The sequence below is a fragment of the Adiantum capillus-veneris genome, chromosome 17, assembly GCF_014529385.1.
Source record: "Adiantum capillus-veneris isolate H3 chromosome 17, ASM1452938v2, whole genome shotgun sequence".
In the NCBI taxonomy this organism is placed as follows: domain Eukaryota; kingdom Viridiplantae; phylum Streptophyta; class Polypodiopsida; order Polypodiales; family Pteridaceae; genus Adiantum; species Adiantum capillus-veneris.
In genome coordinates, this window is record NC_140947.1 from 1,463,109 (window position 1) to 1,489,201 (window position 26,093).

Here is a 26,093-nt window from a genome sequence, read left to right on the forward strand (position 1 = left end):
AGCACAAAGGAACTTAGGGAGGTCATATGCACATGTTAGTAGGACTGATTACAAAAAAATGCACAGGAGACATCCTACATGTAGGATGTCTCAAGGCCATGTTTGGGCACCCAACTCATCATTCAGCCATACACACAGCTTCTACATGTCATTTATAGCTTATCCCTCAAGTTTCACCCCATTTGGACAAAAATTGACCTCTTATGCATCAAATAACACAAAGTCAGAGCATAGAGGCAAGAATTGGTCATAGACCTATCAAAAATGATTCAAATCAAGTGAAACTTGAACCATACACTCTTTACATTATGTCAAAGCCAACTGTGAGGTCATATCTACAAAATCATGAAAAAAGACATCCTACGTGTAGTATGTCTCTAAGCTTGAAATGACCTCTAGATGGATTTTTTCGCCTTCATACATGTTTATCACATTCATACAAGCCCACCCACCAAGTTTCCAGCCAAACAAATCACTTTTTGGCCTCATAGCCCCATAGATGTACATTTCAGAGTCCCAAACACCAAGAATGGTCTTCCTACCCTCAAAACTTATCCAAATTCAAATCTAAGACCATGGTGATGATCTACAGGCTATGCCCTATCATACTGACACATTTCATGCAATTCTGAGCAAAAAAGACATTCTACGCGTAGTATGTCTCTAGAGTCATATTGACCTACTAAGCAAATTTTGACATCATAAATGGAACCATCATGCTACAAGAAGCCTACATATCAATGTTCAAGCCATTTGGACAACATTTGCTTATCAGTACAGGATATCCTACTCATTTGTGAACCAAAAGCCTAAAATAGTCCAATATTTTACTTTTTGGTGTCCAAATCAAAATCCAAGCAGTGATGTACAGGTCATAGGCTATCATCATGACAAGTTTTAAGTCATTCTGAGGATAAAGACATCCTATGCATAGTATGTCTTCAGGCTTAATTTGAAGCACAATTCGTACTGTTTTCATTTGCAAGCCACCCTTAGTCCCTCTTGAACTCATGTTTCAAATTTTCAAGTCAATTGGATAGTTAAAACTCAGTTGATCAGCTAATATGTAAAGAACGCTAACTTTGGACTACTGAGTGCAACAGGATCCATGGCAGCCGCTAAATCACCAGCAAAGAAGAAAAGAATGACCAACAAAGATTACCTAGATGAAGTGGAGCCATTTGTAATACCAACAGGAACCATAAAGCCCATTACCACTTGGTTACAAATCAACCTACTGGAAGCAAACGACCTCAGGATATGCCAAGGCCTATTCAAGGACCCAGAAGGCAATGCCATAGAGCTGCCAATGATACCGCAAGAACTCAATGAGTTCACGAGAAAGCCAGATATACTGTCTCTCTTGGAAAAGCTAGACTTACACAATTATTTTGAGGTGTTTCCAGTAGGAATTGACATCCAGAGAGTCTAGGAATTCATCACCACAATCAACAAAAACGGCATAGCCAAAATGACAGATCTACAAGGAAAGACCAGAGTAATTGTAATCACGCCAGAAGTGGTCGCAAATGCATTGAACCTCTCTAATAAAGGCGACAGTGTCAACAAGAGGCAAGAAGAGGTAAAGGTATACAAAGAAATCAAGAAGAACTACACCTTCGAGGATGTTGTTGATCCAATGATGGCAACCATGTGCCAACTTTACAACCAATATTTCCATATGTGCACAAAAAGACCTCAAAAGTACACTCCACCACCGGCAGCAATTGGAATGACATCTACATGGGCAATGAAGACAAGCAGTCTAGGAGAGACAGATTATGCGGCATACCTACAGTACAACATTGTGAGAATGGGAACCCCGAATCCTACAAACATTGCACCAGGGGAGATGCTTACAAAGGTGATATATGAAGCTTTACATGCAAGGGGCCAGTGGCCTCTTCCTCCATCACAGAATAACTGGTTAAAGCTGACAAAGGACAAGGAAGAGGAACAACCTACAGCTCCCAGGGTAACCACCAGACTAAAGAGAAAGCTAGAGACAGTGGAAGAAGAACCTGCTCAACCAAAGAAAGGGAAGAAAGCTACTATACAATAGCCAGCAAAAGAGACCAAATCCCAAAAGGCTGCTCGGCTAGAAAGGTTGATGGAAAGTTTCAAAGCCCAATGAATGCTAAAAGGAGATCTAAATGAATTATGGAATCCCTCACTTGAGGCAATATCTGGATCTTCTCGAAGGGCAAATAGGGATCGCTTCGAGGACTACATAAAGAATTCTGAGATCCTAGATGCGGCAGCAGAGAACATTCCAGTCATACCATTTACTGACGAAGAGGTTGATGATGTGAGGCGGAAGCTGCTAGAAGAGTAGGAAGGGGAAGAAAGAGAGAGGAAAATAAAAGCTGACCGGGATTTCAAAAAGAAACCATCAACCCACCGTCAAGCCGGGAGCTGCTAGAAGAGTAGGAAGGGGAAGAAAGAGAGAGGAAAACAAAAGCTGACCAGGATTTCAAAAAGAAACCATCAACCCCACCGTCAAGCCGAGAGTCAAGTCCTCCACCATCACCACCTCCTCCTAGTCCTCCTCAACCCTGACAAACTAAGGAGTTGAACAAATCTGATGTGCAACAAGACTCCAAGGAAGAGGAGAACAAAGAGAAAGAGCAGAAGGTAGAAATTGAACCAAAATATGAGAAGCAAGATCCTGAGGCAAGGAATTATGAAATATTTCTGGATCTGCTAGCTACTGGATACACGCGAGAGGAGGCAGCTCAGACAGCATTTCAATTATCAACACCTAAACCAGAAAAATCCACATTGAGCACTCTTTTGGTGGAGCTTAAGGAGAATGCAACAGACACCATAAATTTGCAACCACAAGAGGAAGACTGGGAAGAAGTTATACAAAGACTGCAAGGATTGAGAGCCAGATCAATGGCCAAAGAAATAGAGTACGAAGAGTTGAGGTTGAGTGAAGAAAATGTGTAATCAAAAGTGGAAACACTCCAGAGGCAAAACCAGGAGCAGCTGCATGGCCAAGCACAGGTACAAGCTCAATTAGAAGCAGCGCTACAGAAATGTCAAGAGCTAGAAAATCAAAGCCAGGAAAGCAATCAGAAGCTGATAAACTCTGAAGAGGAATACCAGAAAGTCAGCAAGGCTCTTTCTGAAGCTGAGAAGGAAAGGGATGAGCTAACCCTACAGTTAGCGGAAGAGTCGAAGCAAGTAGAGAGCTTGAAAGAAGCTAAGGACACGGATGAAATCTCATATGAAGCTAGCCAAGATGAGGTAATTGAGCTCAAAGATCAAATCAAAGTAAAAGAGAAAACTATTCAGAGGTTGAGAGCATTGTCGGGCAGGGCAAGAGCTGCAGCTACAACTAGCACGAGCCAAGAAAAAGATGCGCTTGAAGAACAAATGATAGAACTCCAAAAAGAGCTGATGCTTGAGAAGAAGCAGAGAGTGATGATGGCAGAAGGATCAATGGTGATACAAAGCCGATTGGAAGAGGAGAACAAGTCATTGAAAGCAGAATTGTTGAAGCTTCAGGAAAGATTAGAAGATAATTCACAAACGCTGCAAACATAGAATGCTAAGATAAAACAGAAGTTAGACAAAGCTGATAGGGTCAATGCAGAACTCAATGACCTATTAGTATCTGTGACACAACAGGCTGAGATAGAAAAAGACAATTTACATAAGCAGCTGGATGAACTTCAGGTCCAAACAAGTGAAGAACGTCAACAAAGTCAAGGGCCGGCTGCAATGGAAGGAATTGACATAGAGAATGTGTCAGATCCGGTGGGCACTATCATACAAGAGGACATTCCTAAGGGGTCAGTACAAGAGCCCCGGGATCTGACATAAGAAGAGGAAGACAATCTACAGAAAGCCATAGAAGCAGCTATAAAGGATACCGCAAAAGAAGCAATGCAGTGGGAGCAGAGGATATTAAAGTCGATGACAATTCAGAAATTAGATGCAAATGTCGTTCGACATGAATGGCTACAACCTTCTCTCCCCTATCCTCTTCTCAAATGTGAGGCTGCTACAATCAACAAGAGGATCAAAGAGGAGCCCACAATGCCACTGTACAATGAAGACGTCACTAGACTAGAAGGGGTTAAACTCATTGTAGACTCCCAACCAAGATGGACGAAGGCATGGCTCACTAAATACCCTCAGTATTTAGTACATTTGGTAGAGGCGCCTAAAATAATCAAAGACAACCTCAGCTTTTTCCCTCTACCAAGGATACGGACATGGAAGAAGCATGAATTGTTGAAGAGAAGCCACCCCACGTGGCTCAACTACCCAAAGCTGCCAGGCTTGAAGGCAGGCGAGAGAATGAGTAAGCAATACATGGTGAAAACCCTAACGGGCGCCATTAAATTGTTCACTGGCTTGCCTGACCTCTCTTGCATTATGCTCCGAAAGATATGTAAAACCCTTCTAGCAGTTTTTGAGGTCTTTAAACCTGGACAGGCAACAGACAGCATATTTTTCTTCCAAGATACATATAGATGTGCTTATGAATTGTCTGCTCAACCCTCGCTCAACCTTCCCATGAGGTGATACATGCCCTCTACCAACGAATAACATTCTTGCCCTCATACCACCTCCAGGCCTTTGAAGAAGCCGTCTAAACCGGCTTCTTCACCATCGATACAGATATATTCGGCCCTACATTACTGGCCCAGCATGCACGGTATAAGTCTATTCTGAAGATGCACGAAAGCCTCCACTAAAGCAGCAACTCTACTGTCATGTCGGGGAAGACATGAACTAGGAGGGGGGGAGTGTTAGCAGAAGATTGGCCGCTACACTCAATTAAAGACTGGCGGAATATGAAAAGAAAGAAATCCTATGTCGTCATTCCCTGATTAAGAAAAAAAAACCTGTAATTTCATTTGTAAACACTTGGGGCTTGCAGAAGTTTCCAATTTTGTATATTATTTTTGTCATTTGACTGAGTAAGATTTTACTTTGGAACTTGCGATATTGTAATTGGAAGGTATTTATACCAAATTTTGACCTTAATAAAAAACCCTTTTGTTGATTTTTATCAAGTGTCTGTGAGAAGCGTATTCTGTGTACGAGAGAGAGTGAGAGTTTATCTTGACGCTACGCGCACACTGGTGATCGGAATCTGTTGCCCCCGGAGAGAGCTACGCATCAATGCCTACATTGCGTGTGTACGGCTCGGCTTTGCGAGATTGATCAGCGAGCTATTTTTGGTGACTCGGTGAACATATGGTGTCTTTTTTTGCATTTCAGCATATCCATGCGTTCGCAGTGAGTAGAGCTACACATTAGGCACTTTAGTTTTTAGAAATGATGACCTGCAAAAACCTGTCAGACATCCTACGTGATTTTGCACCAGGTGTTTTAGGGTAGGGTTTTGGGTCTTGGACCTTAGGGAGAGTGGCCTATTGGTGTTAATAGGATTTCCCTCAAGTTTTGTAGCGTTTCAAGAACGTCTGATGGGTATTTGGCTTTTGGAAGCATTGTAGGAAATCTCCTCCTCTGTACTTTTGAAGGCTATAACTTAGACATTGGGTAGAGCTCTCTGTAGGAAGTAGTCAATAGTCGGTCGAGTGTAGGTTGACACCCTATGCTTGCTTCCACGCGCTTGCGGGTCGAACTTCGTCCTTAGCTGACAAATCTTGTTAGGTGAGTTCTCGTTGTGCTGACGTCCGTCGCAGTGTATCCGCCAACACTCCCTTAACGATGCACTGGGGAGGGGGGGCATTAGCGACATCACTATTGCCCTCCCCCTTAAATGTAAAAGATGGGGCCTCCAAGGGCCGTAGGAACGGGCGCTTGCCTGGGGCCGTCACGTCATCTGCTGACACCAGTACACTAGGACCATCGGGCCACCACAAGCGGGCGTGCCATCAGCCAAATTCGTTGTCTTCCGCCCACGTAGGGCCATTCGCCACTCACGCACAGCACTTGAGGCACCGCCATTGCGCACTCCATAGCCCACTGCTCCAAGGAGCTCTCGCCCCACACATGATTAAGAGAGGCACACGCCCCAATCTATGTAGCCTGCTGGTCCACACTTCCCCCTTGCATATGGAACTTATGCCGGCCACGTGGCATCCCGTGGGTTGCTGGCCTCCAAACTTTCAAAACCTCAAAAAACCTCATGGAAAATTTTCTTTGAATGCCAACTTTAATCTTCTCTAGTTCCTTGCCTGGTGATCGGATCTTGGAGTTGTAAAGCTCGACCGATGGAGCCGGTTCTTGACTTCAAACTTCCCCATGCTCACCGCATTTTGAATTCCCCATGCCCGCAATTCGAGGCGACCAAAACTCAAAAAAATCATTTGCAACCCCGCTCTCATTGCTAACTGCCGACTTGGCTTGCAATAACTCCCCACTCCAAGCTCCAATAGGGATTCTATCAATTCCTCCTAGCTCCACATGAGGCATACTATCATCAAGAACCTTGGCGAGGCCAAAAAGATACCAGACGGCACATCCTCCGTTGTGGGAAATTGGGCAGAGACTTGGTGTTAGCGGGTCGCCACGACGGACGTCCATAGCATAGCTCTCAAGCATCAACATATTTGTCAATACAGAGGAAGCGACTCGGATCAGGCATGGGAACTCATTAGGGTGTCAATCTTAATGAAGTGAACTCGAAGAGATGCAACTACTAACTCTATAAGTAAATCAATCGCATTACCGCCAAGTAATCTGCCTATGTCCTCCTACACCGTTCTTCAGTCATCACGCCCGTTTACCATGCAAATCATATCGAAATCGCACGAAACTTGAAGGGAAGCTACAAGGGACTATCAGGAACATATCCTATCACTGTCACAGCTTTCTGGAGAGGTACAACGATCGCGATCGTTCATCCCAAAGTCAGCAAAAACAGCGAACAGGTGATCCTAATGGGTCGTTTTAGGGTCCCTAAAGCCCCTCCTAGGGTCAAAACAACATAAAACACGCATATTGACACTCAAAACAGCGATTTAAGGCCTCAAACTCGTGGTTGAAAACCTACAACGAATCTTGAATGATTACACTTGAATGAAAGAGCAAGAGGAGAGGAACACAATGCAGTAATCAAATCTGAATTTGGATTACCGTAGCCGCAATGGCGAAGATTACAAGTTTGAACAAGAAGGAGCTCTCAAACGTACGCTGTCTTCTCAGTTCTCCATAAAAAGATTATCTTCAAACTTACAAAAAATGACCTTTATAGATTAGGTCTTTACAAAATGGCTTGTCCGGCCACAAGCTCCCAAACCTCTAACTGGCTCTCTAATATACAATTGCTCCCATAAGAATAATCATACATCCTTTGACAATTTCCCGGCTTAGAGATTCTTCTTTACAAAATAATTTTACAATGGTTTCTCAGAAAAATATGGTCCTTCTGGCAACGGCCTCTTGTTGCTTCGTCCGCCAAACACTCCCCCCTTCCTTATCCTTGCACGCCCTCGTGCATGATCAGTGCTTTGCCCGTTGATGTGGCTCCAATGAAGGGAGTGTTGCTGAAAAAGTTCTTGTTCGTCGCAGGATGGCTTCGAGGGCTTCTTGATGCTGTCTGAATGGATTTTCAAATAAGGTGTGTTGGTATGCTACGAACCTTGCCTTGAGGTCCTTCGCCATGGGATGTTGAATCCATTTCAAAGAATCCTGTGACGAAGGCCTCTTCAAATGTCTGCAAGTAGTGTGAGGGAAGGTACATTAGCCTGGAGTACATGGACATCAAGATTTGTCGTGGCGGTGAATCCTGTAGATTCCAGCAGATGCCTCTGTGTCCTTCCAAGAACAGATTCCACGGATGATCGTCGCCTTCAGTGTCTTTAAACACCTGGATGCAGGTGACGATCATCCGGGCTATCTTTACTAACATTTGGCACGCCAAATCAGGGACATCCCGCAGCAATGTGACTGTTGAATTCAATGTGTTGACCATGTAGGCCACCGTAGGGGGTTGCTGCGCTGTTAGAACAGGGTAATTTAGCTTGTGCGAACTTGACCCCTTCCATGTGGTGAAATATTTCCAAGTGCGTCTTCAAGGGACTGGGCATAATGTAGGATCTATTTGTATATGTTGAGGAGCGTTGTGGTAATTTGTTAGATCCTGTGGCCTTTTGTCCAACCACTTCTGCCTCCACTTGGGGTGGTCATCGACAAGCATCTAAGCTTCTTCCACTGTGAGTGCAATGCCTTCGTAACCCCCTTCTTTGTTTCGTGGCAAGGCTGGCCGCATCTTTTCTTTCCACAAAATTGCTTCATGGCATAGCAGAGGAAACGGGAGGTACTCATGGCCAAATCCTTCCACTTGCTCTTCTGGTTGTAAGTATGCCAGGGCTGCTGACTCCAGTATCTTCTTTTCATAGAGCATGTACTCCTTGGCTGGCCCCTTTGGCATGTCCTGAATGCTCTCATTGAGTTCATCTCTTATATCCAGATCGGGCCCTTCAAATTCCTGCTCCTGTTGCCCTTGGTGTGATGTTCCAGGCAAATTTGGCGCTTGTTGTCCGGGCAGCAGTTGCGGTTGAGTCGGGGCTTTGTCTGCTTTGATCTGCTGTTGAAAAACCAGATCTTCTTTTTCCTTTAGTAGCGTGTCACCGATCTGCTTCTGATTCTATAGTTCAGCGCTTGCTTGAGCTAGTCGCTGCTCCATTTCTTTTAACTTTAGCTCATTTTCCGCCGTCTAGGCCACCATCCCTGATACGAGCAACTGTCTTTGAAGCTTTTCTTGCTCTAGCTCTACTTTTAGTGCTGCTATCGTGTTCACTGTTGTGGCATCGTCAGACGTGGAGACCAATGCCCCAGCAGGTTCCTGATTCGCCATTAAAGTCGTCAGAGTGCCTTTGACAGTACTATAGGAACTGCTAAGTCTTTGGAATCTTGCACTCTCGTAGGCAAGCTACTCCGTTGCTTTCTGGACTCTTGCCATCAGCTCTTGGCACTCCTTCTCTTTGGCGGTCAAGTCTGTCCTGACGTCCACCAAGTCTCTGATCAGTGAAGACTGAGCCTGCTGTCTCTCAAGGTCTCTTTCCTCTGTTGTGCGTTCTAGTTGCGTCCTCAGGCTCTCTAACTCCTCTTGCCCAGATTCTTGCTTTTGTTGGGCTTCCTGTACTTGCCTTTCCTTTTCATTCAGCACCACATGCTGAAACTGGAATTGCCGTTCTAATTCCCGTAGAGTTTGCTTGTAATCAAAACCAGCCACCCAATGCCTGGCAGGCTTCTTGGTATCCGATGGATTCTGTAGGTGGTATAAATTCCTTTTGCGAGGTTGAAGGGGGAGGAGTTGGCTGTCTTTTGTTTTATGGAGAAGGGGGAGGAGGAGGCGATTTTGGTGATGGAGGAGGCGATTTTCTAGGCGAGGGAGGAGGTGGACTTGATTCTTCTCGTACATGTCTCTTCTTGGAAGTCTCTTCACCTTGTTGCGAAGCAGATGCTTCCGCTTTTCTTTTCTTTAAAATCCTGATTATTCTTTGGCGGGTGAGATCAGCCGCCCGTCGCGCTCCCAGCTTTCTCTCTCTTTGGATCTTCTTAAGCTGATCCTCCTGATTTGTCTCATCAGCCGCGTCTTTCTCCTTCGTTCCTTCAGTGGACTGCGAAGAAATGTCCACTTCCGCAGCCTTCTGTTCTGCTTCTAACCTTTGCTTCTCAGCCTGTAGGCGAGTTGCATTTTCTATCCTTTCTTGCCTTTCCCTTTCGAATCTTCTTTTTTGTGCCTGTTTTGTTGCAGCCGCTCGAGCCTGTCTGTCGGCCCGTAATTTGGTTCGTCTTTCCTCGACTCTTTTTTGAGCTTTCGCATATGCTTTTTTGCAGGTCCGACTGCGGTACTGCACTTCTCTCCCCTCTTTTTCTCTCGAGCGGCTTTGTTGAATCTTCCTCCTCGCTTTCCTCAAACTCTGAGGGCCCTTTGTCTTTAGAATCTTGAGACTTTCCTTCATCATCTGTCTCTGTTTTTTCTTCATCACTCGAACTTTTATTGGTGGCCTTTGCTGAGCGCGATGATGTCGCACCGAGGGTCCTCCTTACGGAGTGAGCAACAAGCTTGGCTTTCTGGATCAGGGCCATTTGAGAGCTGGCAGCTGGCAAATCTTCAATCATTCCCAAAGCCTGGTATGCTATTCTAGTTAGCATCGGCCCTGCGTTCATGTAGCTTTTGTTTTTTGCCGAGCTTTTCAAATTTGCTTCAATCAGATTGTCCAGAATGTAGGAACCGTAGTCGCAGCGAATGGTTCTATTTTCTGCCGTCTTGCTAGAGCCTTGACTACGGCAATGTGCAGGATTGGTTCTGTGTAGCGAGGAGGCTTTTGTACTCTAAAATGCTGGGAGATCAATCTCATCGGCAATTCCAGCTCTCCGTATATCATGTCACTGTATTTGTATTTGTTTCCCTTTGCTTTGACAAATGTTTTCTCATTATCCACTGACTTTGTCTTTGCCATCAGATCGTGTTGCCCTGGGAGGAAATGCAAAGCTTCGTTGATGATTTACTTCGTGATCTTTACTTTCACCTTCGATCCATCCTTATCCGTGAGCATTGCCTGCCCATCATATTGTATCGAGCTCATGAGCTCATGGGCCCTCATGTAATCTGTTCCCCATGGCTGTAATCTGAAAAATTGCTCCAAGTGTACAACTCGCACAGCCTCTATTACCTCCGGCCTTCGGTGGAGGTTCCATATCTCTCGTGGCATGATAGTTGTTTTTACCAAGTCACCATCCGCATCCTTAAACTTTGAGATGAATATGTGGGTAGGGATTTGAGCAAGTATTTCATCCGAGATGTGAGCCTTTTCATTTGTGGCGAGCTCCTCCACTTCATATGGTGCTGCTGTCCACTGCCTTTCTTTCTTTTGGCGAGGCATTCTGTGTCAGGAGAATCACAAGCTGTCAGGATTTTCCCTTCGCAATCAATCGCATTTAGACTTTTAGTAAAAAACAGTTAAAAAGTTAAAACTCGTCATAACTTGAACAAATTTCATGTTGAAGATGATGAAACAGGAAACAGAAGGAAGACAGCAACTCAGAGTAGGAAGAAGATGGAGAAGGAGAAGACACAGAGCTTGTGTACGAGATCTTTGTAGTCTCTCTCTCTGTATTGGAATAATAATATTGTACAAACTCAGAGCTACAAAGCTTATATGAAACCCTAAGAGATAAGGTGTCCTTTCACACCAGATGTCCAGGGGGAAAAACCCAGTGGGAGAAAAGTGCCCCTGGTGAAGCGCGTATACACACTAACACTACTACATGTCTACAAATCCCCCCTGTAGTGATAGTGTGAATCCGTACAAGGTAGCAGATCATCATGTGTATGAGAGTAAGCCCAAAGCTTTTCGGAAAGCTTCAAACTTTTCTCGTGATAACGCCTTCGTAAATAGATCTGCAATGTTATCCTGTGTAGGACAGTAAGTTAGTGTGATCTCCCCTGCATGTAGCCTTTCCCTGACATAGTGGTAGTGAACCTCTATGTGCTTTGTTCTTGCATGAAGTACTGGATTCCTTGCAACTGCCATAGCACTCTGACTGTCAGTGAAAATGGTAGTGGGTGCCTGTTGACACTCACAAAGATCTGCCAATAACCTGCGTATCCATACACAATCAACTGTTGCCGTGAAAGCTGCCCTGTACTCAGCTTCACAAGTTGATGTAGCCACTGTGGGTTGCTTCTTGCTTAGCCAAGATATACATGCATTTCCCAAGAAAAAACAATTGCCACTTGTGGAATGTCGTGTGTCAAAATCACCAGCCCAATCTGAATCGCTGTAACCAAGAAGCTGCATAGAACTGTGCTTTCCATACATATCCCCCCTTGGAAAGAACATGGCAAGATTAGGGGTACCTGAAAGGTAACGAAGTATGCGCTTCACAGCCTGCCAATGATGCATACCTGGGCTGTGCATAAATCTGCTTGCTTGTGAAACCCCAAATTGAATGTCTGGACGAGTGTTGCCTGCCAAATATATCAAGCAACCAACGGCTGCTGCATAAGTATGTACATCAAAAGGTTCTCCAGCATCGTGCATGCTCAACTTTGATCCAGTTTCTACGGGTGTAGAGATTGGCTTACAATTTTGCATACCAAACTTGTCCAAAATTTTATGCAAATATTTTGCCTGCAACATGTATATGCCATCTTCTGATTGCACAAACTGAATACCCAAGTAATAATGTAGCAAACCAAGATCAGACATCTCAAAGGTTTTTCTCAAAGCATCTTTAAACGCTTCAATTTCATCTGCAGTATTGCCTGTAAGAAGCATATCATCCACATAAAGTGTTAGCATAATGAGAACTCCATCTCTCTTTTTGACATACAAAGTACTTTCTGTTGGACTATTCTGAAATCCCTGGCCAATCAAATAAGTATGTATCTTCTCATACCATGCTCTTGGAGCCTGTTTGAGACCATACAAAGCTTTACGCAATCTACATACCTTTTGCTCTTGACCTTTTACAACAAAACCACTTGGTTGACTTACATAAACTTCTTCCTGCAAATCACCATTCAAAAAAGCAGTTTTGATATCCAACTGATGCACTTTCCAACCATGATGAGCAGCAATTGCAACTAGTGATCTAACTGTGGACGCACGAGAAGTAGGAGCAAAGGTTTCATCATAATCTATGCCTTTCTGTTGCGCATAGCCTTTTGCCACAAGCCTTGCTTTGTACCTGTCAACAGTACCATCTTGTTTCCTTTTTACCTTAAAAACCCACTTTGTACCAATAGGCTTTTTACCTGTAGGCAAGTCCACTAGATCCCATGTATGATTCTTATGAATAGAATCAATTTCTTGCTGCATAGCATCTTTCCACTGAACACACTCTAAAGCTTGTTCAAATGAATCAGGCTCATCTGCATCACAAAGAGTGCTAAAGCAAGCCAAATCTACTTGCTCTCTGCCAAAAGTAGTACCAGCACGTGTTTTTCGTGGCAATGGTGCATCCAACTTGCTATCCTGCAAAGTTTTCTGAACCCATTTAGGCAAGGTTCTTTCTTCTCTGAGAACTTCTTGCTCTTCACGCACAATTTCCTCTACATCATGAGGTGTCACATGCTGATCAAAAGATTGATCAAGATTATCAACCTGTTGTGATTCTTGATTCTCCACAAAAGAAGGAAGCAAACCTTCAAATACATCATGTGTCTGCATATGAGGTACATCAAAAGCAACCATAGGTTGAGCAGTAGTTTCTGCAAAAATTACATCACGACTTTCAAAAATCTTGTTTGTAGCAGGATTGTAAAGTCTATAACCTTTACTTCCACTACTGTACCCCACAAATATACATTTGATTGCCTTATCATCAAGCTTCCCACGTAACTGCTGAGGGATGTGAGCATAAGCAAGACAACCAAAAACACGAAGATAACTGACTGAAGGTTTTTTGTCATACCAAGCTTCATATGCAGTAATGGTCTTCAAGGCACGAGTAGGACACCTGTTCAAAACATGTGCTGCACAAGCAATTGCCTCCATCCATAGCTTATGAGGCAAACTCTTAGCCTTGAGCATACATCTAGCTGTCTCTATTAAAGACCTGTTCTTCCTTTCTGCAACACCATTCTGTTGTGGTGTGTATGGCATAGTGCATTGGTGTTTAATGCCTTTCTTTCCCAAAAAATCCTTAAATGCACCTGACATGTATTCACCTCCTCGATCGGTACGAAGAGTCTGTACTTTGCAACCTGTTTCATTTTCAACCATGGCGACATAATGTTGAAAAATTGCAAACACATCTGACTTTGCTTTGAGTGGATACACCCAACAAAACCTGGAAAAGTCATCAATGAAGGTCACAAAATAAAGGCTGTTTCCCAAAGATGGCGTCCTCATAGGACCACATACATCACTGTGTACAAGTTGCAACTTTCGTGTCGCTCTAACTGAACCATCCTGCGAAAATGCAAATCTGTGCATCTTTCCAAGAACGCAACCTTCACATACATGTCTTGGTGGCATCTCCAATAAAGACAAATCATGCACCATATTATGACGTTGTAAAGTCATCAAACTGCCATAACTAACATGCCCAAATCTAGCATGCCACAACTCAGCATCCTGCATGGCCTGAGTCTTTGTTTCTGCAATACATACCTGAATCTGCTTTTCATAACGATCTAGCACAAATAGTCCATTTTCCAGCGTACCTGTAGTGATAAGAGAATAACCATTCTCTCGATCTCGTACAACACATCTGTCATCCTCAAAAATGACCCGAAGACCATTTTTTGCAAGAGAGGATACAGACAACAAATTCTTCTTGATCCCTGGAACATATAAGACATCTGGCAAGCATAAATCTGAACCATCTGAAATGGTAATCAAAATCTTACCAACGCCTTTGATTGGATAAGAAGCATTATTTGCACATGTCACCTTCTTTCCTGCTGGAGCTGCATCCAATGAACAAAACAAATCCTTCCTTGAAGTAATATGCCTGGATGCACCACTATCAAAGTACCAAATCATTTGTGTCTTGTCAACACTGTAAGCAGAAAAATTTGAACATACTACAAAAGCATAAGAATCCTGCACAAAGTTTGCAGACTCTTCTTTAGCTGTAGAAGAATCACCAGAAGCTGAAACAACCAAACTTGACTCTTTCTTCTTTTCTTTAGCAATTCGCTTTTTACACTCACTAATGTAGTGACCAGGTTTCTTGCAGTAGTGACATTTACCTTTCTTCTTGGACTTGTCGGAATCACCTTTAGACTTCTCTGAAGATTGTCCTGCACTAGACTTGGAGTAATGAGCACTCTCTTTACCCCTGTTTTTGTTCTGTACAACAAGAGCATGATCCATACCATCCACCTGTAAAGACTTGTTCTTACGTGATTGATCCTCCTGCAATAGCAAAGCCACTAACTCTTCAAAATGAAGAGGGTCAGGATTAGCTCGCAAAGACAGAGTCAAAGAAGTCTGAAAAGTCAAATAAGATGGTGGTAGTGAATTGAGTGTTTTGGAAACCAAGTCCTTCTCTGGAATCACTTCATCAATGCTAAGCAATTGCTCTTTAAGATCCCTGATTTTTGTAAGATGCTCGACAATATCGTCACCTTCGTCCATCTGTATTTTGTCAAGTTGTTTCTTCAAAAACTCTATTCTGGCAGCGTTTCTTCCTCCAAACATAGCTTGCAGAGTGTTCCAAGCATCCTCAGAAGTTCTGCAAGATCTGATATGTGGTGTGATTGTCCTCTTTATGGTTAAGGCAATCACAGCCATAGCCTGTGCATCTTTAGTATCCCATCTCTTTTGCTCTGGAGTGACTTGTGAGGGTCCTGCACCAACAGCTGCACCACGACCAGGCGTGGCAGGTGCAATGCTACCTGGACGAACTTCATCTCCAGATACATAATCCCACAATCCTTTACCAACCAAAACATTTTTGGCCATAAAAGACCAAAGAGAATAGTTGGTACCATCCAATTTGTCTTCGGATGTAAACGCACCAAAAATCTCTTTCTCCGTAGATTGAGCCATACTGTAGATGCACACAAGAGAGCAAAAGAACCTCCAAGAGATTCACAAATCTCCTCTCCAATGCAAGCAAAACTCTACACAAAATCTCAGCACAAAGCTAAGACAAGCTGCTTCCCAAAAGAACTGTTTACCTGAAGAAAATCTGTCAAAAAGCACACCCTCTTGATCTAAACGCCTCCGAAAAGTAACTTCTGCTACGCTGCTCAGAACAAAATTCTGAGGGCTCGAACGGCTTCGAAAGGGGGGTAAAACCCCAGGTCGCCTGATCAGAATACCCCCGGAACGTCGAGGATGCTCCCACGAACAAATTTTCCGAAAACTGCCTGAAAACTGCGATTGCGCGCGCGGACGCGAAAACGCAAGTAGAGGCTCTGGAAATCACCTTGCTCTGATACCAATTGTTGAAGATGATGAAACAGGAAACAGAAGGAAGACAGCAACTCAGAGTAGGAAGAAGATGGAGAAGGAGAAGACACAGAGCTTGTGTACGAGATCTCTGTAGTCTCTCTCTCTGTATTGGAATAATAATATTGTACAAACTCAGAGCTACAAAGCTTATATGAAACCCTAAGAGATAAGGTGTCCTTTCACACCAGATGTCCAGGGGGAAAAACCCAGTGGGAGAAAAGTGCCCCTGGTGAAGCGCGTATACACACTAACACTACTACATGTCTACATTTCATCCATTTTTGTCCATATTTCACCAGTGGGACTAGGAAGACTAGAGCTATGACTGATAAAAATCTGAGCCAGTTCTGGGTCTGAGGTACACCGATCACGATCGTAGTACAGAGGCCAAAATAAGATTTGATCACATGAGTGGGTTGCTGATAGTTGGAGGGTCATTTTGATCCACTCTGTGTGTCATTTGAACTACTTTTGAGTTTACAAGTCCCATTTCTGGGTTACAAGGGAGTTTTGGACTAGACTCCGACTTTTTACGAGTTTTTGCTGTCCAAATGGCTTGAAACTTGGTTGGTGACTTGAACAAGATGTATACAAGGGATCTAATAGGTTTTTGTCAAAATCTGAAGCTGAGGTACACTGATCGCGATCGGTGTTCTGGGCCTTTCTGGGTGAAAACTAGATGGTCATGAACCCCTATGCCTGCCTAGCCCACTGATGATTTATTTTCAAGTTTGGACTTAAAATGAACAAATTAGAGCAATTTTTCACTGTTTGACTATATTTTACTAAGTCTAACCATATTGGGTTTTCCTGATGAAATTTGGTTGGATCCTGGAGTTAGTTGAAGTTAGTTTTAGAGCTCCCAATGCTTCCATGAGGTTCTGCTACCATCAGCCTACTCCATTGTCTGATTTTGACCTTATCAGGCACTTCATACCCTATCTTAGGAGGTTTTCCATATTTGTGCATTTTTCAGGCACTTCTTGGATATCCATGTGATCCACCCGAATGGCTCAAATAAATCTTCTGGGAAATAAGCTTCGTCTTCTACGGATCTTTCCAAAACACATTCCTCCTTGATTATTTCTCCACAATCAGATGCTCCATACATCCAGACATGCGTTTTCGTTTACATCCATGCATGTATTTCTTTTTCATTTACAGTGGTTGAATTAAATTCTTGCACTGGTGTTTTTGCAATGTCTCTATAGCTGTGATCCTTCATGTTGATCTTCGTTATTAGCTCTTCGTGCCTTAGGTAGATTTGGTCGTACCCCCAATCTTGTATCATTTTGAGTTGACGCATAAAAGGTCATCCCAAAATAATGTCAAAGTTGTTCGTTTTCCCAAAATCCACCACAGCAAAGGTGTGCTCATAGTTAATTCCACATGAAGTTATAACTATTTGGTCCAGGATTCCCAATGGTCTCTCTACATACCCATCTGCGAGTTGCAGTTGCATTCTCGTTTTTCTGAGAGCTGGACGGGCCCACTTCTCCCAGATTTGCTTGGTAGCAATCGCCACTCCTGCTCCACTGTCTAGGATGGCTATCGTTTTTATATCCTGATATTCAACAGGTAGGGTTGTATTCCCCTCCTCACCTTCACAGTAATCTCCGACCTTGTTTATGGGCACTGGTTGGGCTTTGTGTTGACTTTCCCGTTTGTTTTCTTCTCCCGTAGGGTTTGTCGGAAGAGGAATCTTTACTCCTTTGTGCTTTAAATGTTTCCCTATGTCTTCCCATAAGTGTGGTCTGACTCTCAATAGTTCAGACAGCGTGATTGTGCATGTTATAGGTGTCGACAGCATCTCTTGAAGACTTTTTGAGTCAACCATATGTGGAATAGTTCTCGTCTGGGATGGAACTAATCTTATCTCCGATTGTGCCTCATGTTTACCTATAAATGAAGGCAGGGTTTTCAAGGATTGGGCTTTGCTTTCCACCAAAACCTCCGTTCCCGCATCCCCATATAGCGATTGTATATCGGCTGGATAAAATCCGTTATCCAGGTTAATCTCAGGAATTGGAGCAGGCTGTAATGTCGCGCTTCCGTTCTTTCTGTTTCTAATGGTTTTCCATAAGTGTTGGGTCCATTGTTCTTTAACTTCTGGAATTGGCATTATCGTCATTGACTTAGCGTCATCAGTCGTGTTTGGCACCACTCAATGATGCAGTGACAATATCATTTCAGGCCTGGGTTCGTTTACTTGTTTTGGTTCATCGATTTTTAGTTTCTCTCGCTCTTTGTGAATCAACACTTCTTGTTCTCGGGTTCTAACCATCTTAGGTTTCATCAACGCCTGGGTTGTTTCAATGAGGTGTTTACACATTTCCAAACGCTTTGTTTCCACTTCTGGTTGAGGATAAGTTTACCATCTTTGCTCTAAAGTTTGGTTTGTTTTTAGCTTTTCTTTGTACGCTTGTAATAGAGCATCTAATGGCTCTAGCACTTTGTCAACCAAGACTGATCCCCCTGAGGACGCTTTCCTCGGCTTGTTGTTATCCTCGGCAGTTCTACTCTCTCTCTCTCTTGTTTGAGTTGCTCCTTTGTTTCCTACAATTTGTTTTGCATGGCAATTTGGCTGTTCAATCTTCTTGTTTTCATCATGTCTCGTTTCGCCTTCCAGGATTTTTGTTGGGTTCTCACGAATAAACTCTCGTGTTCTGTGGGTATCGGTAACTCGACCTTTTCCTCCACGGACTCGTTTTTCCTTAAGTCCTTGGCTTGGGCTCTTGTTATCGCATTGATCTGGATCATGGGATCGGTTTCGGATCCGTTGCTTTCACTTGGTATTACCCCGACAATATTCATAGTCGCTTTTTCCTTGCTATCTTGATTTTTTGGGCAATCTGGCAATATGTGATTCACACCACATCCATCACAAAACCCAAAAATTTTCACTCTTTCGCCTTTGAAAGGATAGTTACGCTCCCAATGATCCGTACTTCCACATCTATAGCACTGTCCAATTGGTGGTTGATTTTGAGGAGGTGGTCCCATAGGTTGTCCTGCTCTATTAGGATATCCTCTTTGTTTGTAATTCTGGTTTGCAATGAACATTAACGTTCTTTCGTCTACCAAATATTGATCTCTCGAAGGTTGTGCTACATACGTTGGTGGTGCCATACCCTCGTTATTTTCCCACGGTTGATATGATTCATTTGCGTACATTTGTGATTCAGGTTCTGTTGCGTAAGGCTCATTCAGTTCCTCATAATAAGAAACTTGAAGTGTACTATTTGTTCCTAGTGATGCTTCACAAGGTTGAGCATACCTAATCATGGCCCTATTCTCCTGTGGTAATGGAGGTTGTTGACCCAACACAGGTTGAGGTCTGTCTGTTCCTGCTATACCAGATTCATATTTGGTCCAACTTGATATCTTGGAGGAGGTGGTTGGGATGGTCCTCCTGCTGGAGGCCCATATGGTCTTTCCCTCACGTAGTTTTTGTTATAAAAACACTCTTCTGTGCTATGATTCGTCCATTTTTGTTCTATGGTGCACCATTTCAGTACTCGTCCATTCGCAACTGGTGCTTTCGGCTGTTGTGGCACCACGGCGTCGGATGATCCCCCCCACATGTGTCACACTTCCTCGTCTGAGACTGTCTCAACACCGAATTTGATCTCATATGTTGTTGCATTCTCTTCGTTACCTCCTCTATCAATTGATCAGCTATCGGTATCAAGGATGCCTAGGCATCTTTCTTGGTAGAGGGTTCGCTTTTAATCGAAGAGCCACTGGTTACTGAATCAATATCCTCTGACACTTCCCCATATGCTTTGCAGTTATCGACAAGATATAACGCTTCCCTTGTAACCTGTTGAAACGTTCTACAGGCTTTCAAGTGAAGGTCCTTTTTCAAGGTTTCATTCCTAAGTCCTTCAACGAAGAGCACAGACAATCTCTCGTCATGCGGTAATTCTCTCCTCTGGCACCTCTCAATGTATTGCTTGAATCTCAAGGTTGATTCCTTCACTTTTTCATTCTCCGTTTGTTTAAAAGCGTATATCTGCGATACAGTATTATGCTTTATACCCCGTTTTGAGAATTCTTCTGCGAACTCGCGCAATACATGTTCAATATTTGGACAAGTTTCAGGGTTTAAAGGTTAAAACTAGGTTAAGGCCTTCCCTTCCAAGGTCAGCCCGAATCCCTCGTATTGAGTGTGGAAATCAGTGATCTATTCTGCTCTTAAGACTTGCTTGAAGAGCGATACATGGGCATATGGATCCCCCGGTCCGCTATACTTCTTTGGCATGCACTTCGCTACTTGGGATGGTCTGATCCGTCTATGGTCAGCGGTCAATCTCATTGCTCCCGCATCTCGACTTAATCGTTCTTGTGCATCATGGAGGTTGTAGGTTGCTCTCGTTGGCTCCCCCGCCCCAAATCTAATACTAGGTGGTAAATGTGATGGGGTGGCTGCAATTGTCGGACCTACAACCGTATGTGTAGAAATAGGAACTGCACTACCTCGATTCGTAGCCATTGATTCTCTGGAATGTAACATTCCCATGGGGCTTGGCATTGAATAGTGAGGTCGACTGAAAGAATCAGCTACATGAGTCCACCCTCCACCTGTGGTCAACGGTTCTGGCATGACAGTTGTAGGCACTGGTCTTAGTGGGCTTGGAGTGACATAATACTGATGAAGTGGTCCCCCAAAGTATGTATATCCTTCCAATTCTTTTTTATCGATTGCTGCATATCGTCTTCCATCAATTTTCGTTTCCGCTCCCTCTGTGTAGGTGAAGACATAAAGTTTTTTCCGCTCAGTCATCTCCCCGACGTAGGGTTCCTCGCATCTATAATAGAGATGTTGCTCTCCATTATTATACTTGTATAACCCCAACTAGACATTATTCGTGTTGATTCTCAACGTTTTGTTTTCTCGCATTAGGTAAGCTCATTGTTGGTGCCTTTTCCTCATGTTCCTCGTCTATTTTGGCTTTTATGCCCATCAATCCTCACTTGTCTACAATGTTAGGATTCAGGACTACCAAGTACATGATACCCTCGTCATCTAGGTACCTGTCTTCGCTATAGCTTACAGGCACTAAGTCCTTGCACTCACTTGGTCTATCTTCTATTTGCACACAGTAGTGGTCCATACCATCTTTGTATATCTTGGCACCTTGCTTGTTGTCATATTGATACTTGATGAACAATAGCTTTAGTGTGGCCGAGGGGTCTGATGGTCCTTCTGCCATGTTTTCTCTTCCGTTTAGTTTTATTTGTCCCAAGTGTTCTGTGAAATACTCGGAAGATCTCTCTGAAGAAATGTCGGAGATGACTTCTTCAAGGATTGGCTCTAACGGTCGCATTATCCCTTGGTTTACACTCTCCTCCGTTGATGCAACACTCGTTTGATCCGCTAAATTTAGGTGTCTGGTGTTGATTTGTTTTCACGATCTCAAAAACATGAAGAAAGTGAGATTTACTGACTGAATCCAAACCTCTTACATGGAGATGGAAAGATCTTCCAATTCCTGCGACAGCATGGGTTGTTACTTGATCGGTCTCTGCAAATGAATACACTGGATGGCTATGAGATCACTGTATCATTCCAACTGTCAGCAGATTCAACACTTCAAAATGATCTCAACACAATTTTGCTTGCAGATTATTGACAATATGTCCAATTTGAGTTTTGAAAACTCCTGGTATCTTGTATAACCTAGGTCTATGAGCAGGTCAAAAATGAGCTGGATCTGGGCCAGAGGTACTCCGATCGTGATCGTAGTTCTGAGCCCAAATTAGATGAAACTTCACTAGCTTGTTCACTAGGCTATTTTAAGACTACCTGCCAGACACTTTTGTATTTGGACTCAAAAAGGTCAAGTTTTAACCGTTTCTTGGTTGGAAGTGTCTGTTTTCCCAAATTTAACAGTTTGAGTGGATTTTGATGTTTGATTTGGTATTTGAGAGATACCTGGGGTTGTCCTGTGTACAGGCTATCCCTCTGTATGGTTCCTTCTCAGTTTTGATGTGTTTTGGTCTACTGAAAGTCAATTTCTAAGCCAGTTTAGCAATTTTTGACTTGGATCTGTGTTCAGATGGTTTGATAGGTATTTTGAGGTTTCTGGCTCTAGGTCCTTTAGACTTTTATGTTTGTATATACCTGGGGATCCCACAGATGAAATCTTGTCCAAATCTGACACTGAGGTACACCAATCGCGATCGTACTTCTGAGTCCAAATTAGACCAAATTTGGCATGCTTGTAGACACTGATGTTTTAACGCTATCCCCAAAGTCTTTTTGCATTTCGATCACCAAAAGCCAAGATTATGCACTTTCTAGGTCTGTCAGGCTAGTTTTACCCAAGTGGCCTGATTTCCTTGATTTTTGATGTTTTTGAGTGTGGTTGCTTTGGACAAAGTTGTTTAGAATCTTATCAGGAAGGCACATGTCAAATCTTGTCCAAATCTGACACTGAGGTACACCAATCGCGATCGTAGTACCTGGGCCAAATCTGATGAAATTTTGTCTGCTCCCTCTGACAAGTGTTTCCTAGTGTTTTGTGCTACCACTTTGTGATTTGAATCAATATCAATCCTGTTTGGTCAAATTTTCAGAATTTCAGAGTCTTATGGCTTTTTTGGCCAAAGTTATGGTTTTCTGGTTTCTCGGCTCTAAATTTTGCCCCAAATCTGACTGGAATGTGATTTACTTATCCTACTCCTAAGTACAGAAATGAAAAAACATAAGAAAATGAATCGAACAAAACAAACACGACGGATTTCGGGTGAGATTTCAGTACTCAATCGAATTAGAGAAATTGAAGAGCAAAAATGCTTTAACACACTCACTCACAGCTCCCTAAATCTCTTAAGAGAGGATCTAGCCAGTCCACTAAGCTCTAAACCCTTGTCTAGCAGCTTAACTAAGGTGTAAAATGGATTTGTGGATTGATCTTTTTTAAGGAGTCTAACTGCGCACTCGGTCACTCATCACCTAAGGTGCATTCCCCGGCACCGGTGCCAATGTTTGCGGGTCGCCGCGACGGACGTCCATAGCATAGCTTTCAAGCATCAACATATTTGTCAATACAGTGGAAGCGACTCGGATGAGGCATGGAAACTCACTAGGGTGTCAATCCTAATGAAGTGAACTCGAAGAGATGCAACTACTAACTCTATAAGTAAATCAATCGCATTACCGCCAAGTAATCTGCCTATGTCCTCCTACACCGTTCTTCAGTCATCACGCCCGTTTACCATGCAAATCATATCGAAATTGCACGAAACTTGAAGGGAAGCTACAGGGGACTATCAGGAACATATCCTATCACTGTCACAGCTTTCTGGAGAGGTACAACGATCGCGATCGTTCATCCCAAAGTCAGCAAAAACAGCGAACAGGTGATCCTAATGGGTCGTTTTAGGGTCCCTAAAGCCCCTCCTAGGGTCAAAACAACATAAAACACGCATATTGACACTCAAAACAGCGATTTAAGGCCTCAAACTCGTGGTTGAAAACCTACAACGAATCTTGAATGATTACACTTGAATGAAAGAGCAAGGGGAGAGGAACACAATGCAATAATCAAATCTGAATTTGGATTACCGTAGCCGCAATGGCGAAGATTACAAGTTTGAACAAGAAGGAGCTCTCAAACGTACGCTGTCTTCTCAGTTCTCCATAAAAAGATTATCTTCAAACTTACAAAAAATGACCTTTATAGATTAGGTCTTTACAAAATGGCTTGTCCGGCCACAAGCTCCCAAACCTCTAACTGGCTCTCTAATATACAATTGCTCCCATAAGAATAATCATACATCCTTTGACAATTTCCCGGTTTAGAGATGCTTCTTTACAAAATAATTTTACAATGGTTTCTCAGAAAAATATGGTCCTTCTGGCAACGGCCTCTTGTTGCTTCGTCCGCCAAACACTCCCCCCTTCCTTATCCTTGCACGCCCTCGTGCATGATCAGTGCTTTGCCCGTTGATGTGGCTCCAATGAAGGGAGTGTTGCTGAAAAAGTTCTTGTTCGTCGCAGGATGGCTTCGAGGGCTTCTTGATGCTGTCTGAATGGATTTTCAAATAAGGTGTGTTGGTATGCTACGAACCTTGCCTTGAGGTCCTTCGCCATGGGATGTTGAATCCATTTCAAAGAATCCTGTGACGAAGGCCTCTTCAAATGTCTGCAAGTAGTGTGAGGGAAGGTACATTAGCCTGGAGTACATGGACATCAAGATTTGTCATGGCGGTGAATCCTCTAGATTCCAGCAGATGCCTCTGTGTCCTTCCAAGAACAGATTCCACGGATGATCGTCGCCTTCAGTGTCTTTAAACACCTGGATGCAGGTGACGATCATCCGGGCTATCTTTACTAACATTTGGCACGCCAAATCGGGGACATCCCGCAGCAATGTGACTGTTGAATTCAATGTGTTGACCATGTAGGCCATCGTAGGGGGTTGCTGCGCTGTTAGAACAGGGTAATTTAGCTTGTGCGAACTTGACCCCTTCCATGTGGTGAAATATTTCCAAGTGCGTCTTCAAGGGATTGGGCATAATGTAGGATCTATTTGCATATGTTGAGGAGCGTTGTGGTAATTTGTTAGATCCTGTGGCCTTTTGTCCAACCACTTCTGCCTCCACTTGGGGTGGTCATCGACAAGCATCTAAGCTTCTTCCACTGTGAGTGCAATGCCTTCGTAACCCCCTTCTTTGTTTCGTGGCAAGGCTGGCCGCATCTTTTCTTTCCACAAAATTGCTTCATGGCATAGCAGAGGAAACAGGAGGTACTCATGGCCAAATCCTTCCACTTTCTCTTCTGGTTGTAAGTATGCCAGGGCTGCTGACTCCAGTATCTTCTTTTCATAGAGCATGTACTCCTTGGCTGGCCCCTCTGGCATGTCCTGAATGCTCTCATTGAGTTCATCTCTTATATCCAGATCGGGCTCTTCAAATTCCTGCTCATATTGCCCTTTGTGTGATGTTCCAGGCAAATTTGGCGCTTGTTGTCCAGGCAACAGTTGCGGTTGAGTCTGGGCTTTGTCTGCTTTGATCTGCTGTTGAAAAACCAGATCTTCTTTTTCCTTTAGCAGCGTGTCACCGATCTGCTTCTGATTCTGTAGTTCAGCGCTTTCTTGAGCTAGTTGCTACTCCATTTCTTTTAACTTTAGCTCATTTTCCGCCGTTTGGGCCACCATCCCTGATACGAGAAGCTGTCTTTGAAGCTTTTATTGCTCTAGCTCTACTTTTAGTGCTGCTATCGTGTTCACTGTTTTGGCATCGTCAGACGTGGAGACCAATGCCCCAGCAGGTTCCTGATTCACCATTAAAGTCGTCAGAGTGCCTTTGACAGTACTATAGGAACTGCTAAGTCTTTGGAATCTTGCACTCTCGTAGGCAAGCTGCTCCGTTGCTTTCTGGACTCTTGCCGTCAGCTCTTGGCACTCCTTCTCTTTGGCGGTCAAGTCTGTCCTGACGTCCACCAAGTCTCTAATCAGTGAAGACTGAGCCTGCTGTCGCTCAAGGTCTCTTTCCTCTGTTGTGCGTTCTAGTTGCGTCCTTAGGCTCTCTAACTCCTCTTGCCCAGATTCTTGCTTTTGTTGGGCTTCCTGTACCTGCCTTTCCTTTTCATTCAGTACCACATGCTGAAACTGGAATTGCCGTTCTAATTCCCGTAGAGTTTGCTTGTAATCAAAACCAGCCACCCACTGCCTGGCAGGCTTCGTGGTATCCGATGGATTCTGTAGGTTGTATAAATTCCTTTTGCGAGGTTGAAGGGGGAGGAGTTGGCTGTCTTTTTTTTTATGGAGAAGGGGGAGGAGGAGGAGATTTTGGTGATGGAGGAGGCGATTTTCTAGGCGAGGGAGGAGGTGGACTTGATTCTTCTCGTACATGTCTCTTCTTGGAAGTCTCTTCCCCTTGTTGCGTAGCAGATTCTTCCGCTTTTCTTTTCTTTAAAATCCTGATTATTCTTTGGCGGGTGAGATCAGCCGCCCGTCGCGCTTCCAGATTCCTCTCTCTTTGGATCTTCTTAAGCTGATCCTCCTGATTTGTCTCATCAGCCGCGTCTTTCTCCTTCGTTCCTTCAGTGGACTGCGAAGAAATGTCCACTTCCGCAGCCTTCTGTTCTGCTTCTAACCTTTGCTTCTCAGCCCGTAGGCGAGTTGCATTTTCTATCCTTTCTTGCTTTTCCCTTTAGAATCTTCTTTTTTGTGCCTGTTGTGTTGCAGCCGCTCGAGCCTGTCTGTCAGCCCGTAATTTGGTTCGTCT